The sequence below is a fragment of the Ornithodoros turicata genome, chromosome 3 (assembly GCF_037126465.1).
Source record: "Ornithodoros turicata isolate Travis chromosome 3, ASM3712646v1, whole genome shotgun sequence".
NCBI classification, from domain to species: Eukaryota; Metazoa; Arthropoda; class Arachnida; order Ixodida; family Argasidae; genus Ornithodoros; species Ornithodoros turicata.
In genome coordinates this window covers 42,804,425-42,814,913 of record NC_088203.1, presented here as the reverse complement: position 1 = coordinate 42,814,913, position 10,489 = coordinate 42,804,425, and the positions used below count along the sequence as shown (strand labels likewise).

The 10,489-nt window shown below is 49.0% G+C and overlaps 1 long non-coding RNA gene across 1 annotated transcript; it reads right to left on the bottom strand.

Moving 5' to 3' along the window:
• Window positions 1–456: 456 nt before the first annotated feature.
• LOC135386939 (uncharacterized) lies at window positions 457–10,046 on the bottom strand. The gene is made up of 4 exons (XR_010420727.1): window positions 10,016–10,046; window positions 3,271–3,395; window positions 2,055–2,321; window positions 457–616 (listed from the first exon to the last, which is right to left on the bottom strand). It is a non-coding gene; the product is annotated as an uncharacterized LOC135386939 (long non-coding RNA).
• Window positions 10,047–10,489: the final 443 nt, after the last annotated feature.

Below are 10,489 nucleotides of genomic sequence, written 5' to 3'. Positions count from 1 at the left end.
ACTACCTTTGTCTCCTTTTACCCCCCCACTTCCCCCACCGCAAAACGTGGCACACAGTTCCGCAACCCAGAACAACTACAGTGTTGGCGTCTCGAGGTCGTCGTCGTCGAACTCCAAGACTACGTCGTCTCCTGGATTCGGTGGAAAGGAAGGCCTCAAGAGATCGGGCCTAAGCCTCCTCAACGTGTCCAAGGCTGCGGCTACGTCCCCGCTGTTGGACTGCTGTTTGGCCCAGTTAAGTGGCCCTTGTTGATGCGTTCGACGGTGCAGTTCGGGGACTTGATATAAAGGACATAGAAGTCACCTTCCCTCCTCAGTCAGTGGACTAGGGGGATCATTAAGGTGTCTGTCCGTCAGCAACTGGCCTCTGAAAGGCTGAGGCACCTTCGCTGGCTCGTCTGTTGAGCTGTCTGGCTCGAACGGGCAAGGTTGGGTGGTCCAGCCAGAGTGGGAGGCCCACGATACAGGTCTGTCTCTCGCTAGGATGGTTCATGTACCCACTGACCGGTGAGGTGGTGGCGTGGGTTGGCTCGGAACCTGAGGCCATGCGGTCGAACTAGCCCCTGGAGAGCGTCCAGGGCCGTGACTACTCCTGCACTTCCTTTGGGAGACATACCTGAAAACGGTATTTGCAGACAAGGAATACGGTGAGAACGGCTACTTCATAGAGTGAGTGCCTGAAAAGGCTGTCCCCCAACAATTATAGCGGAAGACTGCGAAACGGAAATCACACTTTGGCCAACTAAGCCGCGAGCACTGGGTCTTAGTGACCAAAATAGTGGCTGCTACGTGCGCTGCCTGCGAGGATGCAAGTTGTAGCGTCTGGAAGCTGGTCTGGAAGCGGAGTCCTGGTTCAGGTCTTGAGGAGGAGACGGCTGATGATCGATCTTCTCTTCGTCAGGGTCTCGGATGTGGTAAACTTTCAGGTCCGAGATGTGTACTGGCGCAGTTTCCTCGTCAGTGTCACAGCGACGAAGCCTGTCATCACTAAGCGGGTGATTCCGTTGAAGGACAAGGTCACCAATGCTGTAGGAGAGATTTTGTCGTCCACAGTTGTATTGGCGAGCCTGGTCCAACCTTGTGACGTCCAAGTTCTCCCGAGCCGTCCAAGCTGCAACGTCCAGTCGGTTCTGGAAGTCCTCAGTGTACCTTGAATAAGGAGGCCGGGAACTGCGATCCGGGAGGTCCAGGGCATTCTCTACTAGAAAAGGAGCCTCTCGTCCCAAGTTCAGGAACGCCGGGGTGAAGCCTATAGATCTGTTGACCGTCGTCCGCGCAGCGAACGCCAGCTTAGTCAGGCGAAAATCCGAATCACGGCTCTGGGATCTCTGAACTGTACCGGTTTGGAGCTGTAGATGAGGTGTTGTTCCTTCACATGAGTCCCGACTGGCGATGATGGTATGCCACGGAGAGGCGATGGATGGACGGAGAGGCTTCATGGCCGCGCCGGTGGAACTGAGGCAGGTGCTCCAGGCGCGTGGCCATCTTCGTCGTTGTTCACGGCCTGCTACGGTACTCCCTCTCCCAGACGTGGAGCGGCGAGAAAATAGAACCGCGTTCTCACCGGAGGTGGAGAGCAAGAGCAACCGTGGATGACGCGCACTACTGGACGTGTTCGGGGCAGGGCACAACACCTGCTGCCGGAAACGGTCGATGAGCGGAGCAGGTGAGGGGCGAAGTCGTTGGGCGTTGTAGTCGAGTATCGGAGTCGTGGCCTAGGGTGCCGCAACCGGCACGGGAGCGAGAGCTCGTAGGGTCCCAGGAAGTGAGGCTGCATAGCCGTGAGGAGTGCCAAGACGCCGGCTGAAGCGTGCCGTGGCTTCGGCTGCCGCGACTGCCGAAACCGGCAGGGGGCACGTTGCTCAGGTGTCGTGACCGGGAGCAGATGAGAGTTGAGATGGCCATCTTCGTCGTTGTCCACGGCATGCTACAGAGCATTTCTTCAAGAGCAGCGTCTAACAAAGCACGCTTATGTACGCTCAAAGGTTTTGGATTACAACGCAAGAGCCTCGCATTACCTGTGTCTATGCTATGCTCTAACAGAGACGTCTTACCGGGATTTTCCGTGAAGATGGTGTAGTACTGCCGCAGTACTTGTTGAAGCTGACAGCGCTCCTCCTCAGGACCATGGAATGACCCCAAGACAGTCGGGGGTGCAGACGATTCGGCTGAGGCTGCTGAAGCTTGCAGTGCCATGCAGTTGTCCACCGCTGTGGCGAAGGGGAATAACCCTGCCGAGCCATGGTATACGTATGCTCCAGTGGGCAGGTCTGGCGCCAACTTCTACCAGATGGTGAAATCCCTTGCATGACGAACTAGCACTGGGAACAGGACAGAGAGAGGAGACAAATGGACAGGTGCTAGACTTCCAACAAAAGAATTTATTGGCAGCATAGTACCGTCTTTAAATATGACACTCAGAAGGTTAATGTGTCATCCACACACTCGTCATCCTTTTTCTTGTCCCACGTTTTGTGCACGTTTCCCTGGACAGGGTGAAATCCCTGTCCAGGATAACGGGCACTGCCAGGCCGGGATGGTGAACAAAATGCTGCTCTCACCATACCCAATCGAAATGGAGCCAGAGCACAACTGCAGATTGTGCTCGAATGACGTCATTGGAGGCAAGATGAAGGGTGAAATCAGTAGTCTCTAGAACTACTTGGCTTTGCAGGCAGTGCTCGTAAACACAGCCACCAATGAGGGAGAGTTCTCTGTCCTGATTGCGATTCCGAACAGAGGGAGCAAAAGGAGCTAATGCTCTCCTTTGGTTGTCTTGCAGCTTGCAGAGCCAGCTTTTGCATGATCGAGGCCGTTCGTACGCTCGGCAGATAGCCGACATCGTTAAGCGTGCGTTCATGGACATCGGCTGCGGTCGTTTCCCGTTGGCACATTACAGGCTTTCGGCCCTTGGCGCTGACAGTCAGGACGAAAATGCTCGAGGCTGGCACAGTTCCAAACAGAAAACGAGCACCAAAAGGGCTGCCCTAACAAAGTGAGATACACTAGAAAAATAAAAGAACACGAAATGAAGCAGCACAGTCCGGTGGTATCATACTAAAATAAAACGTGGAACACCAAAATTGTACGAAAAAAATAAATAAAAGGTGCTGCGTGTTCCACGTCGTCAAACAAACGAGCTCAGCGCCAATTGTGGGAGCCTTTTCCCACTCTCGGGGCAAAGCCATCTGTTCCGTCCCCGTGGAGGGCGACATACAACAAGAAATACAAGATGAGGCAAGAAACTCGTTATTTTAATAACTCACTTACATGCTACAGCCGATCGATTCTGCATCCACACAGCAACCACATAACTTCATCTTCTTTCTTTCACTCTCAACTCCCAACTACTTCTTCCTGTTTTACCCCAGCAACTAGTCTTGGAGCTGGAGTATCTGCAGGGGAAGAAAACCAAGCTTCAGAAAGTACTGAAGATCCAGCGAGGATCTGCAGATAAATAGCAAATAGTTAGCAAATAGGCGAATAGTTCCCGAAGAACAGCCAAAGACAAGGAAGCTGAGATTGAAGATATTGACAGGGAGATTTCAGCAGAACCTCAGGCGGCTAAGCGATGCTAATGTTCCGCGGAAATAAAGTTGTTTGACCAATCCCTGAAGTTTGACCTATCATGCCCTTGAAATCCTTGAAATAGCCTTGAATTTTGAAGCAAATATTCTGTGCGAACCCTGCAATCGTATAGAGCCGGCAATTTTGTCGAACAGGTCTAAAACCGTTTTATCGTTGAATAATTTATTTACATTTAGCTGACTCAATCTCATATTTCGTCATATTCCTTTAACAAACATGCTCCATTTGCAGGCATTATTCATGTCATGTGTAGCACATTATATAACAGGTATCATTTCTGGACCAACACAAAGGAACATTCAATATGGACACAGACTTGTACTGTACAAAGGTAGCCTGACAAAGGATGTCATCCTTTCAGTGTACAAAACCCGCATTGAGACCCTGCAGCAGTTCGGTTATGCCATACATACAGCACAACAGTGGCAAGACGTGTCACATCACTGGCACTGCCACATGTTATGTGTACTGATGTGTACAAGGAGGATTATATGTCCCCTGCACGCTTGATGTGGAATAAAGCCAAGGAGCCACAGAGGTGACAGAAGAGATGTCCGTTTAATGCAACAAACTGAAGTGGAATGAAAAACCCTCACTCAAGCGCGATCACGAGGATGATGCGTAGTGACGTCATTGTGTCATCTTCCTCAACACACTCCCCCGCGAAACAATTCCGAAGCTCACGCAGTATCGCCCTCCAGCCTGTAAAGCAGCTGAATTGGTCGGGATAACATCCTCCCGTCCGCCAACCTTACACGGCATGACCGTACTCTGCCGTCTGCGCTGACGAATACCTCTTCGACTCGACCCAGAGGCCATGCTACTCGGGATACATTTTCCTTAGCGAGGAGTACGATATGCCCAACCTTGATGCCAGTCGAAGAGCATGGCGGACAGACATTCGCCGATCGCAAGCACAAAATGTATTCCCTGGTCCATTTCGCCCCAATTTCGCAAGTCGTACGATAACTACGACAGTTATTCACTTAATTTTGCTACACGATCGTCGTTGTCCACCCTTAAGATCCTCGAACACACGTCAACTGTAGAAAAACGCAAGATGTACAGGGCGTACAAGCTTTTGGAGATACCTGCCCTTTTATAATTGCTAATGGCATTAAAATGAATTATAAAAATGCTTCCCCAAGAAGCTCTAGGACATGGCAGTGCATGACACTAATAGTCATTCGAAGCTAATGGCATTCCATTGCAAGCTGTCCCTGCTGTTGATAACTTTTAGACAAATATGTGCAAGTGATATATATAAAAAAAACACACATGTGCGTATTCTTTCTCTGTTCGAAGTGCTTTATGATATGTGTTACACAGTACCTCTGCTTTTTCACCAAAACATCCTTTGGAGCGCCAGTGTTCTTCTTAGCTGCACGCCACCTTTTCAGATAGGATACACCTTTCAATGCTTCCTGAACAGCCTTTGGACATTTCTTGCCCAATGACCCATTTGTTGGGGAACCACAGAAATTTGAGACATGACTTGCTGGTGTGCCCCGAGCAGAGCAGTCTTCCACCTGTGTGAGCATTCTAAATCCTTGCTGTATGTGCAGAAGTAAGTTAGGCTTTTTGCTCCGTCTAGCTCCCTTAGTAGTTTTGTCCTCAGTGTGCTCATGTTGGGAGGATGTGACATTTCCAAGTTGAAGCTTTCTTCTGGAACATCACTTAGCACATGCAGGGTGGTATCTTCACTCTAGAATCTCGTCATGTTCTGGACAGCTTTCAACCTGTGGACCTACATGGTTATCAAGTGCCGGCCCATTGCTGTAGCCTTGGGGAAACTTTTCAAAGCCCCATGTTGTATTCAGGGTAAAAATGACACACAAGTGCTTGCACGGATGCAGGTGCATCTTAACATCTGGACATGTACAGCTGGGCAAAGAAGAGTCCAAGAAGGATAGTGTTCCGTCACAAGTGGCACTCTTTGCATAAAATGTGGCATTATGATGGCCTGCCGTCACAGAGTCTTTGTTGAAATCATTTGCTGCAGAGTTCCGGCTCATAATATGCTGCACAATACCGCGTGGTCTATCCTGTAAGTAATGTGGCACTGCATCATGATATAACCAATATCTGAGGAGCACTGCAAGATTTCGCTCTGAAATTTGCATTTCCCTGTCAGCCAAGAATGTCCATGGTGCCTGAAAAAGGCCTGTGAATTTAGCTTCGATGGCCAATGCTGGACTGCTGATTGGCCACTGCACTTTATTTTGTGCCTCTGTCCTTTATTCATTGTGATTAGAAGCCCATGTCTAAAGTCCCAGATTTCTTTCGCAGGAAGCCAGTGCTTCTCGACATGGCTACGGTATGCAGCATTGCTGGCCCATACATCATTGGAGTGCATTTGCTCGAGAGATGCAATGAACTCATCTGGGGTATGTGACCTTGCAAGCTGACGCAATAGACGCAGTGCTAGGTTTCTGTTCGAGATGTTAGTTTCTTTCCTTCGACACCATCGCTCTCTGGCTTGCTCTTTGTGGAAGTCACACACTGCAGTTCGACCTGACGGGAATGTTGAATTGATAGCATTTATTTCAGCATGACTGAAATCAACCATCCAGTACTTTGCGTTTAAATTAGGGCACCATGATTTAATAAAATTCCGCTGCTGCAGAAATGCATTCAGTGGTTTCAAACTGCGGTGTCAAGGCATATGACATCATTTGCATATTTGTCCATGGCAGACCTCATAAAAGCAGTTTGCATACAGAACATCAGTGTTTGCTGATATGCATTTGACACATTTTGGATAACATTGTCTTCCTTACTCAGCTGTGGTGCTGGGTTTTCGTCTTGCGGCTTGCACAGCTGGAAAGAGCTATTTTCCCGTAGGGTCCTTCTTGTGCGTACTTTCGACCAGCTTGAACATTAATCTGGTCAATGGAACTGTATCTATCTTTTCGTATTGCGGACTGTATATATGAGCGGATGTGTTCACGTGTTGGATAGAATGTCCTATATGTATTTTGTGGCTTCAGTTTCTTTGCAAAGAGAGCAACTTCAATGTAGAAACTGGGGCATTTTTGAACCTCAGTGATCCTGCTGGACGAGGAGGGTTATCTTGGCTGACACATCAGCATTCATTGGCTGTGCATAGCTCAATGCCGTACCAAAGATGTGCTCTGTAGGATTATCCTTTGTCGAGAGGTCCACGATGTGTTCACCATCCAGTGCAAGTGCATCTCCAGACTCTTCAGTTTTGCTTTGGAAAGTTCCATCTTTTTGTATGGAGAACAGCCAGGTGAAAGTTGTACTATGTACCAAGACACCTTCAGAGGCGAGCATGCAGTCTAGCCACGGACGTAGCCAGAAAGATTGTCTTGCTGGCTTTGAACCCACCCTACTTTTAGTAGTATATTTAGGAAAGGGAAACATGGAAGATACCTCCTTTCTTATGTAGAATGCCAGTAGAACCCTTCCCAAAATATTTGAATGGCACATTAACATTTCGGCGCCGTGACAGTGTTGTTTTATGCAAGAAAGTGTTGCAAACATTTGAAGTATACAGGTTGTACTATAACATGTACGCCCATAGGCGGGGAGTTTTCAGTTTGTTGGAGAGGGCTGCGATTCAACACATCAGAGCGGTGGGGGCTTAGTGTAACCTAACCTAACGTATAAGCCCACAATATACCCAAGGGAGGGGGAGGCGTACCCTGGCAATGCGGATACATCTGACGACTGTCCCCAGGACGTCAGGTGCGGACGGCGCTGACGTTCTCGGGATGTTAGGACTGGCCCTCACATGGTCCCCAAAGTGTTACGGTGAGGCTGTCATCAGATGATCCTCATGGAGTCACAAGAGACACTGCTAGTACAACAGCACGATTGGTACAGGTTGACAGGTTGACCTAGCCTGCTACCCTATTCTGCTTCCTTCGAACTGTTTCCATTCTCCTTTAATTCAGTATATACCAGCAGCATGGCCGAGCGGGTTAAAACGTCCCGCTTTGGTAAGGCGTTGGTGGTAGCCAAGGTCGTCCTGAAGACTGGAAGGTACTATGACCGGCTGTGCCGTCTCAGGCATTCCCTGGGTTTTCCAAATACTTTCCAGACAAATGTCGGTACAGCTACCCGAAATCTGCCCAGGACGCATACTAACCCCCAGTCTTACACTCTTTCCTACTGTCCTCTCTCCATCTGTCCACATCTGTATGCCACTCATCGCCAGCCACAGTTGCTTCACAGTGCTAACATTGAATAAAGTCTGTATAAAATCTGTATATGTGCTTGTTTGTAAATGGCTACAGGTCACAAGATATGACAGATGAGAACTACTTGGTTTATTGAGGTATATAGGGAACTAGTCATTCTGACAACAGGAATATAAATGAGCAATAATTGAAAGTATCACAGCATCGCCCTTTGTTGATGTGCTGACTTAGATGAGTATCACATTAAAGGGGCACTAAACAGCTCGACGAACATTATCCAGTTATTATGCTCTATGAAAAAACGTGGCTCATGACATCAAGATATGAAATTGATTTACTTCTAGGGAGGCGTCTTTACCACGAAACAATGCCATTCAAAGAGCATAATCCCTGTGAGCCTCTCCTTCATCCTTGGAACGGGGACACGTCACCAGGTTCTAACGTATATCGACACCGCATTCCAGGCGCTAGAGGTATAGGGGAGATTTCAATCTCCCAGCCAATGACAGGCCCCACTGAGACAAGCGGCAGCTCGTGAAGGAACCGGTTGCGGGAGCATCTAGGTGACCTCGCGGAGCTATACAACACTGAAAACATAGTGCCTACATGAAATGCAGCATTGCGAGCTTTTGGCACCGTTTGATCTGGCTACATTGTGATTGACAAGTGGCAAGACGTTTAGAATTCACCGAACTTCCCGATATTACAACAAAATCAATGTATAAGCGTCCGGCATTTTGAATGGTTGATGATACGCGACGTCAGAATGACGTGTGTCTATTTTCGCCTGGGCATCGCAGTGCAGGGCATGAGCGCGAGGGAGTGCAGTGAATATTCGGTCGGTTTGGAGTCATTATTTAGTGTTTTTGCGACAGCAATTTTTGGAAAACGTTTACCTTCAGCAATGTATCACAACCCATTGAAAAAAAAAGCACCTTGTATACGTGTTTATTGCCCCTTTTAGCGAGCAAGTAGCATTGCCCACAACAAAATGCACATGGAGCCACACAGAGTATTCGAGAATTTATTTATGGGTTAAATATCACAGCATAGTATCATGGTATGTTCTCCAAGCTTTGAGAACTAAAGAACAACAACATATTTCAACATCAACATACTTCGCACCACGCTTCTGAACCGGTTCACTCAGTACCCGCAGTCTCTTCTTCAGTTTGCCTCCGCTGTGTCCTCTGCCTGCGGACCTCCCTTCCACCATTCAGATCTGCTGACCCTGCTAGGTATTTCCCGACTCTCTGCCCCATTTCCAGTTCCGTAGCTTGTAGCGCCGCCGTATGGCATCTGAAGGGTTCAGTACCACCATTCAAATACAGTCGACCCCCGTTTATCCGGACGGTGCCGTTCCCGGCGAAACCGTCCGGATACCGGGGCATCCGGATAAATGAAACGACCGAATAGAAACGTCCTACAGAGCAATGTTTAGTTAAAACACAGAAATCTCGTCAATGACAGCTGTTACATAGTGGTGTAGGCACTTGATTCCTGCAAACGTTTGCTAATTGCATAGAGTTGACCCACGCTGTTGCGCTGCTCGAAGAATGTCAGTGCGGACGCAAATTGTCAATGTCGGATCCTTGTTTCTCACTGGCGTCATCGGCACCGTCTTGCTGCACATCATCGGCGGCAACAGCAGCAATCACACCGTCATCAGTCATAGCTGCACACGCGTCCTCATCCTTATCAACGTCAACGTAGTCAGAAACCGCATCATCATCTACGGCAGTCGCAGTGAGCCTCTGCATCAGGGATCGCAGCTCAGCTAAGAGAATGTCTTCATCGGCCAACGGGCCGTAAGCAGCAGGCCCTCGGGTTGGAGTTTATCCCTCTAGAGCCGGACAGTTGCTCGAGATATTTCCAAATGACTCGACTGGTCAACGTGACCCGTGAGAAAAGGGGGTCATCGTGCACGGTTGTCTCCCCTACGGAGGAATGCAGGTCCCTGACGTGTGACGGGAATAACCCCAAAACAGCGAAAAGGGTGACGAAGTGGGGTCAGTGTCTCCTCTTACTCACGGTAGTCCGGATAACTGAAACTGGATTACAAGAATTTTCGACTTTCGTTCCCTGGAATTCTTGTCCGAGTCCGGAAGCTGAAGTCCGGATAAACGAGAACAAAATACATGGAGGAAAATCCGTTCCCGTGCTTTTTGTCCGGATACCGCGGGATCCGGATAAATGAAGTCCGGATAAACGGGGGTCGACTGTACAAAACAATCACATATGGTGTAACAAATTCCTCTTACCGACAGTGCACCCGTAGACGCCCAGTTGCTGGAATGCTTTCTTCTTCTGCAACCCTTTTAGACTGTATTTGCTCGCAAGATCGTTAGCCAGGAGCATCTTCATTACCAAGCTCACGGTAGAGGCCAAGGTCACACCTCCAATGCGTGCTAGGAACTGTGCCTACATGAACCGAACATCGCACAAGAGAATGATATCAGTGTTGTGGATATAATATACAAAAGCACCAGAGCAGTTACAAACGCCTGCCATTGTGATGTGTCTGTGGTGAAGAAAGGCAGAAGACAGCAAAGTAGTGAGCCGCAGTTTATTGGGGCAGCTCGATCAGTGGCTGTCAGGGAACTGAACTGACTGGCGCCGAACCCAAGGGAAGCGCATGTCACGCAGCGCGTAGCGGTGGCAAACTTCGTCTTTCGGTTGGCTGCCACAAGACCCCCGCGCTAGAGACAGACAAGGGCTGTCCGACCAGTGCACCA